Here is a 12844-nt window from a genome sequence, read left to right on the forward strand (position 1 = left end):
AGGAAAGTAATAATCTGTTTCAGAGTGGTCAGCTTTCTAGTGTTATTTACATACGTTTAAACGACAGGGTTGTGCAGCTCAGTTAAAATTAATTCGGGAAATGGAAGTTCAGTTCCGTTGGGCTCAAATCCGGCTCGTGAGGGAAACCTCCAAACCATATTCCTTACAGCAATGTATAGATGATAAGCTTTTAGGATCACACGTTTTTTCCCCTGACTGATTCTTATGAACGAGAGCGAAAAAAATTCCACTTTTTCTCAACTACCTGAACATCCACTTACCATGTGTTTGTTTTATCATTGGAAGGTGCAAGGGCTCTTAAAACTATAAAAATATTTTAACTATCAGTGACTCGAACAGTATACTTGCTCCCTGTGTTTAAGGGCGATCTATTTCCCTGTGTCTATGTGGTCAAAGAGGAAGGATCAGTTTAATACTATTTTTCAAAACCTTCAAAATATTTCCAATAACACAAGTCACTCAACACATCTCAAAACAACAATCGAAAGTTGCGAGTTCAGTTTGAGTTCAATTCTGAACTAAACTCTCTAAGCCTAGCTTAATCGTTCGCAACAACGAAAATGATTTCGTTTCTCTTCTTTCCCAAGTAAAGAAGATTTTCATACCTCGCAGTGAAAACCACTTCTTTATCGTACCTCTTTCCCTCATTATATTAAACCCTCTTCAAAGTCAAGATTTCCTCCAGCCACTTCACTTCGGTAGCAAACCCTTTAAAGCTCGATACGCAAGCAAAATGCTCGGCCAGATCTTGAATAAACAAGCCACCTTCGCTTTGAGGTGGAGGCCGGTTTGAATTTTCACAGGAAAGATGCAGCTATAGGATGAACTCTCCGACGCCCAATTTCTGTCTTCTCGGAAAACCATTCGCAGTTTAGGCGAAAACGAAAATAATTTCATGTTTTTTTTCTTCGCCAGTAAAGATTTTTGGATCTCTCCACTGCAACCACTTCTTTATCGTATCTCTTTCCCTAATTATCTAAAACTCTCTACGATGGCGAGATTTTACGATCTTATCTCTTCGGTAAAAAACCTTTCGAAGCTTGACACGTACTCAAAATGCTCGGTTACATTTTTAATAACTTGCAAGCCAGCTTGGCTTGGAGCTGGCGGCCGGGTTCATACGGTACGACAAACTCGCTGACGCCCAACTCTCTCTTCTCTCAAATTCCATCTGCAGTTTAGGTGTACGGATCGACTCGATCGATTTTTCAAGCGCATTAATCTCCATAGAATAGCGAGCGATTATACTCTCACCTTTGCCAAGCGCCTACTTGAAGTTTCATCTTTCCTTACGCGCAGAAATTCACGTCACGTCTTCATTCTGACGATACTCGTGGACTTTCGTGAAGTTCGTGACCAGAAACCTTGGACCATGTTTCCCTCGTTTCGAAATGTTTCTTACTTCTTGGTTTCTTCATCATCCATTGAATTTTTATACACATACTCCCATCCTGCTTAACTTTCTCTAAGGCGATGCAATCCTCGACCCCTCTCACTAGTACTATCTAGGACTATTCCGACATAACAAATCACTTAGAGATTTAATACAGTCAGGTTATGCTTACAAGCTCATGATGGCCTGTTTTCCTTTTTAATTGAAAACTAATAGTAGCAGCGTGAACAGAAAATGTCTTCTTGTGGAATTTTACATTAAACCCTTTTATTTTCTTTAGTAAAAGTATATTTTCGCGTCTGAGTTTTGCAATCATTTGATAAGGGGCTGTTACGAGTCAAGCTTTTCTTACAACTAACCTCTCTTAGAGCCCAGAAATCTACCTCCTGTATAACCTGCCTCAATTGGTTGATATCATTAACATGATAATTATGATAACTGATATCAAAGAGTTCCGCATGGGTGACTTTTGTCAACTCGAGATCTCTACGTAAGTTTCTTGTACTCGATCATGGATATCAAAACTACCGTGGCTCTCAAGGGCCATCCACCTACAAAAATTTTCATGACTTTATCGCACGATAAGTTTTGCTAAGTCCATTCATTCAAAAAATTTGCAATCAACATTATCGCGCGATAGAACACTTTATCGCGCGAGAGAACAACTTATCGCGCGATAGAACAACTTATCGCGCGATAGAACACTGTATCGCGCAATAGAACAACTTATCGCGCGATAAAACACTGTATCGCGCGATAGAACAACTTATCGCGCGATAGATCAACTTATCGTGCGATAGAACACTCTATCGCGCGATAGAACAACTTATCCCGCAATAGATAATATTATCGCGCGATAATTTTATTACTAGCTCCCATGGCCCCACGACCATTAGCACGTGGTCGCATTCATAGCAAGATGGCGGACGAAGTTTCGAAGGTGAGTAATTGTCCAAGAAATAAAGACTTTTATTCTTGATTTTTGAGCAAGAGACGGTAATCTTTGGGTTAAATTAAATTATATTTCTATGCTTTCTACGCCTTATATTCATAAACAATCTTTCACCTTATACAGTTTCAAAACGTATCCCTACATTCATAAACAATCTTTCAAATATAGAGCAATTAATTCCCTCTCAGATCTTTAACCCCACTTACTAAGATAGCATAGTAATATAATTTAATTTAACGCAGAGATGACCGTCTCTTGCTCAAAAATCAATAATAAATATATCTTATTAACCAAGCGCGAGGGCCGTACTGGGAGAATGTCGGCCCGAGGTCTTGACAGTACGGACCGAGCGCAGCGAGGTCCGTACAAAAAATACCGAGGGCCAATATTCTTCCAGTACGGTCCCGAGCAAGCTTGGTTAATAAGAGATTTATTATACGACTGAAGTTCAAAGGGACACAAGTGCGGTATTATTCGGGACCATTCGGGACAGTGCCCAGTTCAATAATTAGAGAATATTGGACCGGAAATAGAGCATTTTGATCGGTTGATTTTAGTTATTGGCCTTCTGACTGCCCGAGTCGTGGAATAAAAGTCTTTATTTCTTGAACAATTACTCAGCTTCGAAACTTGCTCCGCCATCTTGCTATGGATACGACCACATGCTAACGGTCGTGGGGTCATGGGAGCTAGTAATAAAATTATCGCGCGATAATATTATTTAGTATATACTAAAACAGTGGATAGCGTCGAAGGCGCGCTGTGATTGGCTAGTCAAACTCCGAATAACCTATGCTATTTACCTCCGAGCAACTCGGCAAAAAAATGGCGTCCGGTTTGCATCCATGACAATCGAAGAAATCACTCAAATTAACGACGAAGCAGTCCCTTAAAACACAAAGGAAGCGACTAAATTTGGTTTGGCCGTGTTTAAAGGTAATGGTTTAAATTTCTAACCCAGAGTTCATCGATAAAAACAAATGACAAAGGTTTTGTTTACAAATGCAAATTAATCTTGCGCAGCTTATTGTTTCAGTCCTTTCCGCGCGGGAAAATGTTGGAATGTATGAATTAAAATCAATTTTGGTGGTGTAGATTATCTCACTGTTTTAGTATATACTAACACAGCTATTCACCTCAGTGTCGGTGGTTAGCGGTGGATATTTACCTCGCCGCGAAGCGGCTCGGTAAATATCCACCGCTTCGCGGCTCGGTAAATATCCACCGCTTCGCGGCTCGGTAAATATCCACCACTAACCACCTCCACTTCGGTGAATAGTTGTTAACTATTGCGGGATAAGTTGTTCTATCGGGCGATAGAGTGTTCTATCGCGCGATAAGTTGTTCTATCGCGCGATACAGTGTTCTATCGCGCGATACAGTGTTCTATCGCGCGATACAGTGTTCTATCGCGCGATAAGTTGTTCTATCACGCGATAAGTTGTTCTATCGCGCGATAAGTTGTTCTATCGCGCGATAAGTTGTTCTATCGCGCGATAAGTTGTTCTATCGCGCGATAAGTTGTTCTATCGCGCGATAAGTTGTTCTATCGCGCGATAAGTTGTTCTATCGCGCGATAGAGTGTTCTATTGCGCGATAAGTTGTTCTATCGCGCGATGAGTTGTTCTATCGCGCGATGAGTTGTTCTATCGCGCGATAAGTTGTTCTATCGCGCGATACAGTGTTCTATCGCGCGATAAGTTGTTCTATCGCTCGATAAGTTCTTCTATCGCGCCAAAAAATGTTCTATCGCGCGTTAAGTTGTTCTATCGCGCGATAAGTTGTTCTATCGCGCGATAAGTTGTTCTATCGCGCGATAAGTTGTTCTATCGCGCGATACAGTGTTCTATCGCGCGATAAAATGTTCTATCCCGCGATAAGTTGTTCTATCGCTCGATAAGTTCTTCTATCGCGCCAAAAAATTTTCTATCGCGCGATAAGTTGTTCTATCGCGCGATAAGTTGTTCTATCGCGCGATAAGTTGTTCTATCGCGCGATACAGTGTTCTATCGCGCGATAAGTTGTTCTATCGCGCGATAAGTTGTCCTATCGCGCAATAAGTTGTTCTATCGCTCGATAAGTTCCTCTATCGCGCCAAAAAATGTTCTATCGCGCGATAAGTTGTTCTATCGCGCGATAAGTTGTTCTATCGCTCGATAAGTTCTTCTATCGCGCCAAGAAATGTTCCATCGCGCAATAAGTTGTTCTATCGCGCGATAAGTTGTTCTATCGCGCGATAAGTTGTTCTATCGCGCGATAAGTTGTTCTATCGCGCGATAAGTTGTTCTATCGCGCGATAAGTTGTTCTATCGCTCGATAAGTTCTTCTATCGCGCCAAAAAATGTTCTATCGCGCGACAAGTTGTTCTATCGCGCGATAAGTTGTTCTATCGCGCGATAAGTTGTTCTATCGCTCGATAAGTTCTTCTATCGCGCGATACAGTGTTCTATCGCGCGATAAGTTGTTCTATCGCGCGATAAGTTGTTCTATCGCGCGATAAGTTGTTCTATCGCGCGATACAGTGTTCTATCGCGCGATAAAATGTTCTATCGCGCGATAAGTTGTTCTATCGCTCGATAAGTTTTTCTATCGCGCCAAAAACTTTTCTATCGCGCGATAGGTTGTTCTATCGCGCCATAAGTTGTTCTATCGCGCGATAAGTTGTTCTATCGCTCGATAAGTTCTTCTATCGCGCCAAAAAATGTTCTATCGCGCGATAAGTTGTTCTATCGCGCGATACAGTGTTCTATTGCGCGATAAGTTGTTCTATCGCGCGATAAGTTCTTCTATCGCGCCAAAAAATGTTCTATCGCGTGATAAGTTGTTCTATCGCGCGATAAGTTGTTCTATCGCGCGATAAGTTGTTCTATAGCGCGATAAGTTGTTTTATCGCTGGATAAGTTCTTCTATCGCGCCAAAAAATGTTCTATCGCGCGATAAGTTGTTTTATCGCGCGATAAGTTGTTCTATCGCGCGATAAGTTGTTCTATCACGCGATAAGTTGTTCTATAGCGCGATAAGTTGTTCTATCGCTGGATAAGTTCTTCTATCGCGCCAAAAAATGTTCTATCGCGCGATAAGTTGTTCTATCGCGCGATAAGTTGTTCTATCGCGCGATAAGTTGTTCTATCGCGCCATAAAATGTTCTATCGCGCGATAAGTTGTTCTATCGCGCGATAAGTTGTTCTATCGCGCGATAAGTTGTTCTATCGCGCGATAGAGTGTTCTATTGCGCGATAAGTTGTTCTATCGCGCGATGAGTTGTTCTATCGCGCGATAAGTTGTTCTATCGCGCGATAAGTTGTTCTATCGCGCGATACAGTGTTCTATCGCGCGATAAGTTGTTCTATCGCTCGATAAGTTCTTCTATCGCGCCAAAAAATGTTCTATCGCGCGATAAGTTGTTCTATCGCGCGATAAGTTGTTCTATCGCGCGATAAGTTGTTCTATCGCGCGATCAGTTGTTTTATCGCGCGATAAGTTGTTCTATCGCTCGATAAGTTCTTCTATCGCGCCAAAAAATTTTCTATCGCGCGATAAGTTGTTCTATCGCGCGATAAGTTGTTCTATCGCGCGATAAGTTGTTCTATCGCGCGATAAGTTGTTCTATCGCGCGATACAGTGTTCTATCGCGCGATAAGTTGTTCTATCGCGCGATAAGTTGTCCTATCGCGCGATAAGTTGTTCTATCGCTCGATAAGTTCCTCTATCGCGCCAAAAAATGTTCTATCGCGCGATAAGTTGTTCTATCGCGCGATAAGTTGTTCTATCGCTCGATAAGTTCTTCTATCGCGCCAAAAAAATTTTCTATCGCGCGATAAGTTGTTCTATCGCGCGATAAGTTGTTCTATCGCGCGATAAGTTGTTCTATCGCTCGATAAGTTCTTCTATCGCGCCAAAAAAATTTTCTATCGCGCGATAAGTTGTTCTATCGCGCGATAAGTTGTTCTATCGCGCGATAAGTTGTTCTATCGCGCGATACAGTGTTCTATCGCGCGATAAGTTGTTCTATCGCGCGATAAGTTGTTCTATCGCGCGATAAGTTGTTCTATCGCGCGATACAGTGATCTATCGCGCGATAAAATGTTCTATCGCGCGATAAGTTGTTCTATCGCTCGATAAGTTTTTCTATCGCGCCAAAAACTTTTCTATCGCGCGATAAGTTGTTCTATCGCGCCATAAGTTGTTCTATCGCGCGATAAGTTGTTCTATCGCTCGATAAGTTCTCTTATCGCGCCAAAAAATGTTCTATCGCGCGATAAGTTGTTCTATCGCGCGATAAGTTGTTCTATCGCGCGATAAGTTGTTCTATCGCGCGATAAGTTGTTCTATCGCGCCATAAAATGTTCTATCGCGCGATAAGTTGTTCTATCGCGCGATAAGTTGTTCTATCGCGCGATAAGTTGTTCTATCGCGCCATAAAATGTTCTATCGCGCGATAAGTTGTTCTATCGCGCGATAAGTTGTTCTATCGCGCGATAAGTTGTTCTATCGCGCGATAGAGTGTTCTATTGCGCGATAAGTTGTTCTATCGCGCGATGAGTTGTTCTATCGCGCGATAAGTTGTTCTATCGCGCGATAAGTTGTTCTATCGCGCGATACAGTGTTCTATCGCGCGATAAGTTGTTCTATCGCTCGATAAGTTCTTCTATCGCGCCAAAAAATGTTCTATCGCGCGATAAGTTGTTCTATCGCGCGATAAGTTGTTCTATCGCGCGATAAGTTGTTCTATCGCGCGATCAGTTGTTTTATCGCGCGATAAGTTGTTCTATCGCTCGATAAGTTCTTCTATCGCGCCAAAAAATTTTCTATCGCGCGATAAGTTGTTCTATCGCGCGATAAGTTGTTCTATCGCGCGATAAGTTGTTCTATCGCGCGATACAGTGTTCTATCGCGCGATAAGTTGTTCTATCGCGCGATAAGTTGTCCTATCGCGCGATAAGTTGTTCTATCGCTCGATAAGTTCCTCTATCGCGCCAAAAAATGTTCTATCGCGCGATAAGTTGTTCTATCGCGCGATAAGTTGTTCTATCGCTCGATAAGTTCTTCTATCGCGCCAAAAAAATTTTCTATCGCGCGATAAGTTGTTCTATCGCGCGATAAGTTGTTCTATCGCGCGATAAGTTGTTCTATCGCTCGATAAGTTCTTCTATCGCGCCAAAAAAATTTTCTATCGCGCGATAAGTTGTTCTATCGCGCGATAAGTTGTTCTATCGCGCGATAAGTTGTTCTATCGCGCGATACAGTGTTCTATCGCGCGATAAGTTGTTCTATCGCGCGATAAGTTGTTCTATCGCGCGATAAGTTGTTCTATCGCGCGATACAGTGATCTATCGCGCGATAAAATGTTCTATCGCGCGATAAGTTGTTCTATCGCTCGATAAGTTTTTCTATCGCGCCAAAAACTTTTCTATCGCGCGATAAGTTGTTCTATCGCGCCATAAGTTGTTCTATCGCGCGATAAGTTGTTCTATCGCTCGATAAGTTCTCTTATCGCGCCAAAAAATGTTCTATCGCGCGATAAGTTGTTCTATCGCGCGATAAGTTGTTCTATCGCGCGATAAGTTGTTCTATCGCGCGATAAGTTGTTCTATCGCGCGATACAGTGTTCTATTGCGCGATAAGTTGTTCTATCGCGCGATAAGTTCTTCTATCGCGCAAAAAAATGTTCTATCGCGCGATAAGTTGTTCTATCGCGCGATAAGTTGTTCTATCGCGCGATAAGTTGTTCTATAGCGCGATAAGTTGTTCTATCGCTCGATAAGTTCTTCTATCGCGCCAAAAAATGTTCTATCGCGCGATAAGTTGTTCTATCGCGAGATAAGTTGTTCTATCGCGCGATAAGTTGTTCTATCGCGCGATAAGTTGTTCTATCGCGCGATAAGTTGTTCTATCGCGCGATAAGTTGTTCTATCGCTCGATAAGTTCTTCTATCGCGCCATAAAATGTTCTATCGCGCGATAAGTTGTTCTATCGCGCGATAAGTTGTTCTATCGCGCGATAAGTTGTTCTATCGCGCGATAAGTTGTTCTATCGCGCGATAAGTTGTTCTATCGCTCGATAAGTTCTTCTATCGCGCCAAAAAATGTTCTATCGCGCGATAAGTTGTTCTATCGCGAGATAAGTTGTTCTATCGCGCGATAAGTTGTTCTATCGCGCGATACAGTGTTCTCTCGCGTGATAAAATGTTCTATCGCGCGATAAGTTGTTCTATCGCGCGATAAGTTGTTCTATCGCGCGATAAGTTGTTCTATCGCGCGATAAGTTGTTCTATCACGCCATAAAATGTTCTATCGTGCGATACAGTGTTCTATCGCGCGATAAGTTGTTCTATCGCGCGATAAGTTGTTCTATCGCGCGATAAGTTGTTCTAGCGCGCGATAAGTTGTTCTATCGCGCGATAAGGTATTCTATCGCGCGATAAGTTGTTCTATCGCGCGATAAGTTGTTCTATCGCGCCATAAAATGTTCTATCGCGCGATAAGTTGTTCTATCGCGCGATAAGTTGTTCTATCGCGCGATAAGTTGTTCTATCACGCCATAAAATGTTCTATCGTGCGATACAGTGTTCTATCGCGCGATAAGTTGTTCTATCGCGCGATAAGTTGTTCTATCGCGCGATAAGTTGTTCTAGCGCGCGATAAGTTGTTCTATCGCGCGATAAGGTATTCTATCGCGCGATAAGTTGTTCTATCGCGCGATAAGTTGTTCTATCGCGCCATAAAATGTTCTATCGCGCGATAAGTTGTTCTATCGCGCGATAAGTTGTTCTATCGCGCGATAAGTTGTTCTATCGCGCGATAAGTTGTTCTATCGCGCGATAAGTTGTTCTATCGCGCGATAAGTTGTTCTATCGCGCGATAGAGTGTTCTATTGCGCGATAAGTTGTTCTATCGCGCGATAAGTTGTTCTATCGCGTGATAATGTTGATTGCAAATTTTTTGAATGAATGGACTTATTAAAACTTCTCGCGCGATAAAGTCATGAAAATTTTTGTAAGTGGATGGCCCTTGAGAGCCACCGCACAAAACCTTGGTTGACAATCTTCACGATGAAGTATCCTGTTCTGTGTGTAGGACTTCATTTACTGAACCAAAGATTCTGCCATGTTTGGACAAACAGGATCTTACGAACGAGTGGCCATCATGATGCATTTCTCTATCCTGAATGCCGAAGAGAAGTTCAAGTCCCTAGCAGTGGACACCTCAAGGATCTACCATGTGCTGGTCATCAAAGAATGCCATACTACTGGAGTGAAATGTGGAAACTGCGACAAAAGTAGCAGACACAGTTCGTACTGTTTTCAGAGCTCTGCGTTCTGGTGTGACGAGTGTATCCGTTGGGCATAACTTGATCAAAGCGAATAAAGAGCATCGAATGCTTGCTCTGAAGGATTTTAAAGATCAAGACATCGAGGATGTATTGAAGCGGCCAACATTTTGCCAACAGAAGCATCACGAAAAAGAAGAACTCAAGTTCTTTTGCAAAACCTGTGATGTTCTCATTTGTAATTTTTGTGCTGCAACCATCCATGATGGTCACGCAAAGATTCTTTTAGAACTGAAGAAGCAGCGAGTGAACGCAAGTTACAAGTCAAGTCTTTGATCGAGTCGCAAAAGGAGAAAACTGAACAGAAGAAGAACGAAATCGTCGAACTTGAAAGACTTTGTAACCATACTGAAGTGCGAGCCGATGCTGTGAAACGAGATATCCACAATTTTACTGAAAACATGATCGCAGCCATTGAAGCAAAAACGAAGGAAATGTTAAACAAGGTCGAACTACAACAAAAAGAGTCCCTTGAATGTGTGCGAACTCAACAATGCAAGGTAAAATGTCAAGTCAAACTTCTGGAAACAGCTGTCGAAAAAACTGAAACAGTATTCAAACATAGTAGAAACGCCGAGATTACACAGTTTGATAAGTCACTGAACACAGTCTTACCGGAAGAAGGTAGCGATGATGGAAAACAAGCCGTATCTGACCTTGAAGGTCTTCGTAAATTCCGTTTCACAGAAAACAAAAAATTCTGACAGCATCGGCTCATTTGCAACCTTTGAGACTGTAACTCTCGCTCATCAGTTAACTGCCGAAGGAAAAGGAATCACTGAAGCGATTGTTGGACTTCAATCAAACTTTTTATTAACAACAAAAAATACAGAGGGAGAACAATGTTACCATGAGCGTGACTGTGTAATGGTTGAAATCAAAACTCAGCAAGGCCTTGATCATGACTATGCCACAGAAGTGCGAGTCCAACATAACAAAGATGGTAGCTACAAAGTCAGATATCTCCTCAAAGATACAGGAAAATGCCAACTATCCGTGAAAGCAAATAAAGAACATATTCGTGGCAGTCCATTTACTGTTGAGGAGAAACCCAGACAGTTTAGACCCTTGTTATCTTTTGGAAAAGGAGGTTCGTCAGTTGGAATGTTTCGCTGTCCATATAGAGTGGCAGTGAATGAACGAGATGAACTTGGAGTGACTGACACTAATAACTACAGGGTTCAGGTATTCAGTAGTGATGGAACTTACCTAAGATCTTTTGGTAAGAAGGGGGATGAACAGGGCTGAGAGTTTCATTGCCCTGCTGACATAGCACATGATAAGAAGAAGAACATAATTATGGTGGACACCGACAACCACCGCGTTCAATTGTTCAATGATCAAGGTGAGTACCTGAACTAGTTTGGTGGTGAAGGAAATCTTGATCACCAGCTGAGTAGTCCTCTTGGTTTATCTGTTGACGGGAATGGAAATATCATTGTTGCCGATAAGGGCAACAAATGTATAAAAACATTTTCCTCCAATGGCCAGTTTTTGTATAAACTTGGTGAAGGTGAATCTTTTACTGCTCTTTTTCACAGAATTCAATATAACAAACATCTCATAATGTCAGACCTTGACGAACATTGTATCAAAGTGTTTGATATAAATGGTGATTTTTTTGTACAAATTTGGAAATAAGGGTGACGGGGATGGGCAGTTCAACTTTCCTCATTCTTTGTCAGTTAAAAAGGCAGGACACCTGATGGTCTGTGACAAAAACAATTACAGAGTTCAGGTATTTGAGCTAAGTGGTAAATTTGTAACAAAGTTCGGAAAAAAAGGGAGAGGGCCTGGAGAGTTTATGTGGCCAAGAGCTATAGCAGTTCATAGTGATGGTAGGATAGTTGTGGTTGATTGGTTGATCCACCGCATTCAAGTATACGGGTAAATGTTGATAAATACAACTTCAGTTACAATTAGACTTTAGAGTTATTCTTAAAATAATTGTCAGTTTTTCTGATCTGAAATTATTTTCCAGACAAGCTTCCCGTTGAAGTCTTAGTTAAAAGAACATTTTAGAACTTTGAATCAGTGGATTCGATTTGGCTCATTGCAGTTATTAGTTCGCATTTAAAGTTTTCTATTGTGGTAATCCAAAAAGTTAATAGAATTTTTTCTAAAGAATTTTCTTTTAATGAATAAAAACACGTTTTTAACTTGTAGGAAAGTCCATTAGTAAAACAACTGAACAATAGTGAATTACAAAGAAGTTTTTGTCATTTTAAATCAACTTGGCCAAGATGTCACTTGAAACTTTTTTTTTTTTTTGCTGTTCCATGAGGTCGATAGACTACACTATCATTTTGCCCTTATTGCTGCCTTTTTTTTATTTTTCTAATGGCTTGCCCTCCAGTTTACTTGTTATGACCAAATAATACTGGTGTATGAGTGTAGAGTTATATGAAGTTGAATGGCAAAGTGCAGTTGAGCTGATTACTGTGTGCAAGGTGATTGCCTGATTCCTGCAAATCACGCATCCAGTGTTTGCCGAGAGAAACTGTAACGTTCAAAACGCTGCATCACAATACCTGGGTTGCTTTTTTTTTTCGGTTTTGATTGGTTTATTTTATCGTCCATTTGCTATCTTAAGATTCTAGTTTCTTAGGGAGGGAAGACACCAGAAATCGAAGAATTGTTGTGATAGTGCTTTAGATTCTAGTTTGTTAGGGAGGGTAAACACTGGAGATTGAAGAAAATTGCTGTCATAGTGCATTCATTATTGAAACAGAAACATCATTCAATGAACTGAGTTTGATCGAATGAGGAATTGAAAGAGAAATTCTGTCTCAGTGTTTAGTTTTTTAGTGTAATTTACATAGCTTTCAACGACAGCGTTGAGTAATTTGTTAAAAATTCCTCGGGGAAAGCGGGTCAACTAATGACTCTGATGTCGCCGATCTCACAGCAAAGTTCAGTTAAAATTAATCCGGGAAATGGAAGTTCAGTTCTGTTCGGCTTAAATGTCTTGAAGGAAACGACCAAACCACTGCTCCTTACAACAATGTATAGATGATAAGCTTTTAGGACCCTAGACGAAAGGATTAATCACAAGTTTTTCCCTCTGACTGATTCTTATGGATGAAATCTGGAACGCCACTTCCGTCTATGATTAAACTTGAGTCTTATCACGTGTTTGTTTTATTAAT

General features: G+C 41.3%; 2 pseudogenes; one reads left to right on the forward strand and one right to left on the reverse strand.

The window, feature by feature from the left end:
• Positions 1-2: 2 nt before the first annotated feature.
• LOC148717522 (uncharacterized) lies at positions 3-1471 on the reverse strand (annotated as a pseudogene).
• An 862-nt stretch (positions 1472-2333) lies between these two features.
• Positions 2334-11586, forward strand: LOC111319219 (E3 ubiquitin-protein ligase TRIM71-like; annotated as a pseudogene).
• The last annotated feature ends 1258 nt before the right edge of the window (positions 11587-12844 follow it).

The sequence above is a fragment of the Stylophora pistillata genome, chromosome 13 (genome assembly GCF_964205215.1).
Source record: "Stylophora pistillata chromosome 13, jaStyPist1.2, whole genome shotgun sequence".
Taxonomy (NCBI): Eukaryota; Metazoa; Cnidaria; class Anthozoa; order Scleractinia; family Pocilloporidae; genus Stylophora; species Stylophora pistillata.